This window comes from Mobula hypostoma, chromosome 9, assembly GCF_963921235.1.
Source record: "Mobula hypostoma chromosome 9, sMobHyp1.1, whole genome shotgun sequence".
Taxonomy (NCBI): domain Eukaryota; kingdom Metazoa; phylum Chordata; class Chondrichthyes; order Myliobatiformes; family Myliobatidae; genus Mobula; species Mobula hypostoma.
In genome coordinates, this window is record NC_086105.1 from 126,553,679 (window position 1) to 126,561,904 (window position 8,226).

An 8,226-nucleotide genomic window follows, 5' to 3' on the forward strand; every position below is an offset into this window, starting at 1 on the left:
CGCTCTCGCCCGGGGGTGGGGGACGGGACGGCGGACAGTGATCGGGGGGGGGCGCAGTCGCGCTCTCGCCCGGGGGTGGGGGACGGGACGGCGGACGGTGGTCGGGGGTTGCATGCTTGCCGGGCACTCATTTCTGCTTTGCCCATGAACCAGGCCTGCAACCCTCTCTCCACCGGCTTCAGACTCCGTCTCGGATTCCCAGGGCTTCCCCTTCGTCCCCAGAGCCAAGAGACGCCCGGTACCATCGGGTGAGCGGGTACTGTTACGACACGTACCTGTGACGGGCTAATCCGGGACCGTGTGCTCGGTTTATCTGCTGCCAACACAGGCGACCGGCCTTCGCGCCATGCTCCTGCCCGGAAACACTAACACTTCTTCCGGAAGAACATCACCCACAGCACAGCCAGAAACTCCTCCCTCAGCGCATCGTCTGTCATGTGTAAAACCGAGGTAGCTGTCAATATTCAGCAGGTCGTGCCGTGTCAGCGAAGAGAGAAAGTACTGTACTAACTTTGAAGTCAATGATTACTTTACTAGAGCTTCAGTACAATATCCGTTTGAAAAGAGATTCACTAGACTAATTTCTGACTTGAAACGGTGATCCTATCATGAGCAGCTAAATAGTATAAATCCATTTTCTTTGGCGTTTGGAAGAATGGATGATATAATTGATAAATATGAAATCGTGACTGGGTAAATGTCAAGATGTTTCCACTAATGGAAAGGTTTGAATGATAGCACAAGAAATGCACACATTCTTCCTCTGACTGCATGGTTTTCCTTCCATACCCCAAAGATGTACATTTGGCCATTGTAAATTAAACATAGTGTGGATGAGTGGCAGAATCTGATGGGAATGTGGGGAGAATAGGTTAGAGGGAAAATTAGCTGGGTAATGGAAATGCTTTGTGAGTCAGCGTAGACTGAGATGATATGGAAATAATGCTGGTCAGATACATAAGAATAATCCCAAGGGAGAGCCAAATAAAATGAGGAAACAGTGGGAAGAATTGCAGGAAATACTTTGACTAATAAGTAGAAGTGATCACATTCAGCTGGACAATACAAGAGCTGGGCACTTCACACTCAGTGGATACTTTATTAGGTACACCTGTACACCTGCTCATTAATGCAAATATCTAATCAGCCAATCGTGGCAGCAACTCAATGCATAAAAGCATGAAGACATGGTCAAGAGGTTCAGTTCAAACATCAGAAAGGGGAAGAAATGTGATTGAAATGACTTTGACCGTGGAATTAGATTAGATTAAACTTTATTGTCATTATGCCGAGTACAGATACAAAGCCAATGAAATGCGTTTAGCATCTGACCAGAAATGCAAAGAATAGTGTTATTTACAAAATAACTGCGAATAAAAAAATTGCTACAGTACACAAATATAAAAGTACTGAGACAGTACGATACGGATGCAATACTGCTTAGCGCTGTGATGAGAGGTTCAGCAGTATCACAGCCTCAAGGAAGAAGCTCTTCCTGTGCCTGTTGGTGCAGAAGCAGAGGCTCCTGTAGCGCCTACCAGATGGGAGGAGAGTAAAGAGTTCATGGTTACGGTGAGATGCATCCCTGATAATGCTTTTCGCCCTGCCTAGGCAGCGTTTATGGTAGATGTTCTCAATGGTGGGCAATTGAGTGCCGATAATGGTAGATGGTGCTGTTGGGGAGTTTTCTAGCGTTATGTGAATAAGATATTAATTCAAACAAGAATTAGACTTCAGTTCTTACTGTAAATAAATTCAGGAAGCTTTGAATTAGCCTTCATTTTTTTTTTGTAAGTAGGGAATTGAAATTAGAAGCACAGGCTGCTTCATAGATTATGAAATTACATATTCAAGAGCCAAAACGTTATAAGGCAATGTGGCTAAGTTATTTGTGCCATGGTGACTTGAGTTCAAGCTAGCAGACCAAACGGATATTGTCACTTAGCGCACCAAACATGGTCACAGGTATGGACAATTAATAGTTTTTCTGTACTCAAGAGAAGCTCTAACAACATTAATTTTGTGTATCCGGCTGTCTGTTATCAAAAGGTTTTAGAATATTTGTGTTAATTAGTCTCCCCCAAAGGTGTCTGGGTTTTCAAAGGTGTCTTATCATTTAAAATGTGTTTCCACTATGTATCTCAAAGGAACCATTTATCAACCCAAAGTATTGAAGTAACCAATGTCATTATAATGATTAAAATTGTTTTGAATCACCTGCTGTTCAAGTTTGCTGATGACACCATATCAAAGATGTGATGAATCAACATACAGGAGAGGGACTGAAAATGTGTCACAACAACAACCTCTCACTCAATGTCAGCAAAACTAAGGAACTGATGGTAGACTTCAGGAGAGGAAACCAGAGGTCCATGCGCCAGTCCTCATTGGAGGATCGGTGGTGAAGAGGGTGAGTAGCTTTAAATTGCCCTCAGTCCTACCAGCAGTTGACCTGCTGCTGTTGTCCCATTCCCCTGCTACTTTAAACCCTCCCAAGTAGCACTAGCAAAGCACTTGGTGAAGATATTGGTTCCCCTCTAGTTCAAATGCAGATGGTCTTGTTTATACAGATCCCACCCGTCCTGAAAGAGAACATAACAATCCGTAAATCTGAAACTTTCTATCCTGCACCATTAGTCACAGATCGAGCAGCACTATAGTTTCTATTTCTCCCCTCGCTAGCACATGATACTGTAGTAATGCTGAGATTACAATCCTGCAAGTCATGATTTTTAACATACCTAGCTCCTTAAAATCCCTTTGCATCATTGCTACATCATCAGTATTTAAAACTCAACCTTTGGCTGTTCGACCTCACCTCTCAGAATATCCTGTACCCACTGCAAGACATCCTTGATCCTGACATCAGGGAGGCAACAGACCATTCTGGAGTCCCGATTAAGGCCACAGAAGTGCCTATCTGCACCCCTTACTATTGAGCTCCCTATTACTATTTCATCTTTCCCTCCTTTGATTCAGAGTCAGGCATGGCCTCTGACCTGGTCACCTCTCCCAACAGTATCCAAAAGGGTACAGACCTATTAGTGAGGGAAACATCCATGGAAGATCTCTGCTCTGTCTGCCTACTATCCTTGCTTCTTCTGGTGGTCACCCATCTATCATGTAGCTTGCACCTGACGTATAACCACCTCACCAAAGCTCTCATCTATGATATCCTTCATGATCCTGAGTACATCTAACTCCAGCTCTAGTTCCTTCATCCAGTCTGCCAGACATCGTCAGGGTGACTTTCCACATCTTGTAGGAGGCGCATTTTACTGCCCTGACTGCCAATTAATCTACACTGTCAAAGATCATAGATTAACAGGGAAGTAAAAACCTTACCAGATTCTTACCCTCTCTTCATCTGTGCCTCATCACCCATGCCCCTCAAGCCAGTGCCTCAGCTCCCCAATCCGACACTGTCCCACTTTGACAATGACCATTGCAAATCTTGATGACTGGTCTTTATTTCTTAAGAACATAATTGGGATGGCGAGAAGATTTTGAAAGATCTTCATAGCTGTGATCTTCTGGCTTCAGTCCATTAAATAATTGAAGCTGCGTGAATATGCATTTACCTGCACTTAAGCAAATGCTAAGTGGAATAGGAAAATGTCTAACCACCTCAAGAGGAATGCTGCTTAGCTCTGGCACAACTCTAGGGGTGGACTCAGCAGCCCAACAGACCGTGTGAGATAGCATGCAGGATATTTATACCAAAACAGAGAATTAAAAGCAGATGTAAAAAAGGAAAATAGGGAGTGGAAATAATCCAGAAAATGTGTAGCTCAGCAGACACACCGAAGATGTCTCCTCATATGATGACGAAACATTTGCAAGTAATTTGCCGAGATCAGAGAACAACTCAACCCAACCAAAATAGGAAGTGCTTAGCAGGTCAAAACAATAGCAGTTTTAAGAGGCTTTTTAGATAGACACATGAAGATGCAGGGAATAGAAGGATATGAATTGTTTACAGGCAGAAAATATTTAATTTAATTTGGCTTCATGTTCAGTGCAGATATTGTCGGCTGAAAGACCTGTTCCTGTACATTTCTATGTCTAAGCAGGTAATGTGGGTTTGAATTTACATACAAGTCAAACAAGGTAAGAACAGATCTTCTTTCCTGGAGAACAGAAAAGGTGTTTTTGAAGTGGACTGCAGATTCTTATCTATAATTTGATTGGATGAACCAAACTGGTAAGGGTATTGCAAAAGAAGAATTTAAGAAGTGCAACAAGGATTGCTTCTTATGTTGTAAAATCTACTCTTGATTTTTTTTTCGTGAGTGATGAAGAATGACTGAAAAGAGATGTTGTGGTTAAATATCCCTGATGACAATATGATAAATTCCAGCTGTACTTTGAGGTTTGAAAGGCCTAGTAGCCTCCTAATGCTCCTATGCTCTTGTGTTCTTCTCTGTTCTTGCACAGGTTCCATATGGGTAGAATTTGGAAGGATGATCACTTTACTGGGGTATATCATAGGCCGCCCAATAGTCAGTTGGAATTAGAAGAACAGACATGAAAGCAAGTTACAAAAATGTGTATGAGCATATCTTAGATGTATCTTCCTCTGCAAGTGGATACTTGACTTCCTCATTAGTAGATCTCAGTTGGCGTGGATTGTTAACAACTCTGCTCACTAACCATCAACACAGGTGCACCTCAAGGCTGCATGCTTCGCTCCCTGCTCTACTCCCCATACACACATGACTATGTGACTAAGTACACCTCCAATGCCATTTACAAATTCACCAACACCACCACTGTTTTTGGATGAATCACAGATGACGACGAGTCAGCTTTCTGGAGGAAGGTAGGTAACCTGGTTGAGTAGTGCCTCAACAGCAAACTCTCACTTAACATTTTAAAAAAAAACAAGAGATGCAATCCCAGGGAAAACCTACCTGTGTCTTTACTTTCTTAAAGTAACCAAAAAGTCTAACAAACTTCTACAGATGTATTGTTGAAAGTATCCTGACTGGTTGTATCATGATCTGGTACAATAATTCAAACACACAGGCACGTAAGAAGTTGCTGGGCAGTTGTAGACACTGCCTCATATATCACAGGCATATTCCTCTCCACCATTAATAGTACCTTTGTGTGGCACTGCATCAAAAAAGCAAAATCTATCATGAAGGATTTCCACCATCCAGGCCATGCCATCTTCTTGCAACTAAAATTGAACAGGAGATACAGAAACCTGAGGATCTAAACCTCCTGGTTCAATAATGGCTAATTCCCTTCAATCTTTTGGTTCTTGAACTAACCAACACAACCCTAAGCACTAGAATTTAGCAACACTATGACCATTTTAATCTCTGCACAAAATAAGTCTTTGTTTTTATTTTCATTCTAATTGTGTTCTTCCATGTAAAAATTGTGTTTAATTTATTTAAATTAAACAGAGCTGAGTTGGGGTCAAAATTGTGGAGCACCATTATTAAGAATAATCATGGTGGAGGTGTTACTTGCTAATTGCAGTCCGTTGGTCAGGAAGTCATGAATTTAGTTGCAGAGGGAGGCACTGAATCCCAGGGTCCAGATTATAGTGACAAGTTTTCTTAGAATTGTATTACTGAAGATGGAACTATAGTCAATAAAAAATAGTCTGATATAGATGTCTTTACTGTCCAGATACTCCAGAGACAGGTATTGGGTCAGGAAGACAGAAACGGGTGAATTTATTATGGGGAACAAGGAAATGGCAGACGAGTTGAACAGGTACTTTGGATCTGTCTTCACTAGGGAAGACACAAACAATCTCCCAGATGTAATAGTGGCCAGAGGACCAAGGGTAACAGAGGAACTGAAGGAGATTCACATTAGACAGAAAATAGTGTTGGATAGACTGATGGGACAGAAGACTGATAAATCCCCAAGGTCTGATGGTCTGCACCCTAGGGTACTTAAGGAGGTGGCCCTCTAGAAATCACGGACACATTGGTAATTATTTTCCAATATTCTATAGATTCTGGATCAGTTCCTGAGGACTGGAGGGTAGCTAGTGTTATCCCACTTTTTAAGAAAGGAGGGAGAGAGGAAACAGGGAATTATAGACCAGTTAGCCTGACATCAATGGTGGGGAAGATGCTGGAGTCAATTATAAAAGATGAAATTATGACACATCTGGATAGCAGTAACAGGATCGGTCCGAGTCAGCATGGATTTACGAAGGGGAAATCATGCTTGACTAATCTTCTGGAATTTCTTGAGGATGTAACAATGAAAATGGACAAGAGAGAGCCAGTGGATGTAGTGTACCTGGACTTTAAGGAAGCCTTTGATAAGGTCCCACATAGGAGATTAGTGGGCAAAATTAGAGCACATGGTATTGGGAGTAGGGTACTGACATGGATCGTAAATTGGTTGGCAGACAGGAAACAAAGAGTAGGGATTAACGGGTCCCTTTCAGAATGGCAGGCGGTGACTAGTGGGCTACCGCAAGGCTCGGTGCTGGGACCGCAGCTATTTACAATATACATTAATGATTTAGATGAAGGGATTAAAAGTAACATTAGCAGATTTGCAGATAACACAAAGCTGGGTGGCAGTGTGAAATGTGCGGAGGATGTTGAGATAGTGCAGGATGACTTGCACAGGTTGGGTGAGTGGGCAGATGTATGGCAGATGCTGTTTAATGTGGATAAGTGTGAGGTTATCCACTCTAGTGACAGGAGCAGGAATGCAGATTACTATTTGAATGGTGTCAAGTTTGGAAAAGGGAAAGTGCAATGAGATCTTGATGTCCTTGTTCATCAGTCACTGAAAATAAGCATGCAGGTACAGCAGGCAGTGAAGAAAGCCAATGGCATGTTGGCCTTCATAACAAGGGGAGTTGAGTATAGGAGCAAAGAGGTCCTTCTGCAGTTGTACAGGTCCCTGGTGAGACCACACCTGGAGTATTGTGTACAGTTTTGGTCTCCAAATTTGAGGAAGGACATTCTTGCTATTGAGGGAGTGCAGCGGAGGTTCACGAGGTTAATTCTCGGGATGGCAGGACTGTCATATGCTGAAAGATTGGAGTGACTGGGCTTGTATACACTGGAATTTAGAAGGATGAGATGGGATCTGATTGAAACATATAAGATTATTAAGGGATTGGACACACTAGAGGCAGGAATCATGTTCCCGATGTTGGGGGAGTCCAGAACCAGAGGCCACAATTTAAGAATAAGGGGTAGGCCATTTAGAACGGAGTTGAAGAAAAACTTTTTCACCCAGAGAGTTGTGGACCTGTGGAATGCTCTGCCTCAGAAGGCAGTGGAGGCCAATTCTCTGGATGCTTTCAAGAAAGAGTTAGATAGAGCTCTTAATGATAGCAGAGTCAGGGGTTATGGGGAGAAGGCAGGAAAGGGGTACTGATTGTGGATGATCAGCCATGATCACAGTGAATGGCGGTGCTGGCTCGAAGGGCCGAATGGCCTACTCCTGCACTTATTGTCTATTGTCTATTGAAACTGAAGTGCTGATAAGGTGTAATGTTTTTGGAGGAACATGTGGCTCCTTTGGCTGGCACACAGTGGTTCAGGACCAATGAGGGTTCTGTTGAAGCAGGAGAGGACTCTGGATTTGATGTACGTTAACGTTAAGGGTGCATACAGCTCCTCTCCCCTCCCCCCATTGGGAAGGTCAGATCACAACCTGGTGCATCTAAAACGTGCTACGTGCCTCTGGTGAAGAGTAAACCTGCAACCTCGAGGACAGTAAGGAAATGGTCGGAGGAGGCTTATGAGGTGCTCCAGGGTTGTTTTGAGGTGACAGACTGGCAGGCACTATGTGAGCCACATGGAGAGGATATTGATGGGCTCACAGAGTGATCACTGATTACATCAACTTCTGTGTGGGCTGCAATGTTCCGACAAGATTCAAATAACAAGCCATGGGTAACAAAGGACATTAAGGACATCCTGAACGCTAAAAAAAGGGCGTTTAGAGATGGAAATAGGGAGGAGCTGAGGGCAATACAGAGGGGACCTGAAAGCCAGGATCAGGGAGGCTAAAGACAGGTATAGGAGGAAGCTTGAGTGGAAACTTCAGCAGAACAACATGAGAGAGGTCTGGAGTGGGATGAGGACCATCACTGGGTTCCGGCAAACTAGCAACAGAGGAGCTGAAGTCAGTGTGGACAGGGCCAACGAACTTAACCTGTTCTTTAACAGATTTGACATTGTGTCCCCTGCCCATCCCCCACATGAGTCACCTGTTGTCAGCCTT

The 8,226-nt window shown here is 43.4% G+C and overlaps 1 protein-coding gene across 1 annotated transcript in view; it reads right to left on the reverse strand.

Annotated features, from left to right (window-relative positions):
* Positions 1–373, reverse strand: part of rrn3 (RRN3 homolog, RNA polymerase I transcription factor) — a 39,445-nt gene extending 39,072 nt beyond the window's left edge. Inside the window, exon 1 of the mRNA XM_063059091.1 lies at positions 276–373. The gene's annotated coding sequence lies outside the window, so the exon portion shown is untranslated. The remainder of the gene's footprint in view (positions 1–275) is intronic.
* Between the last annotated feature and the right edge of the window lie 7,853 nt (positions 374–8,226).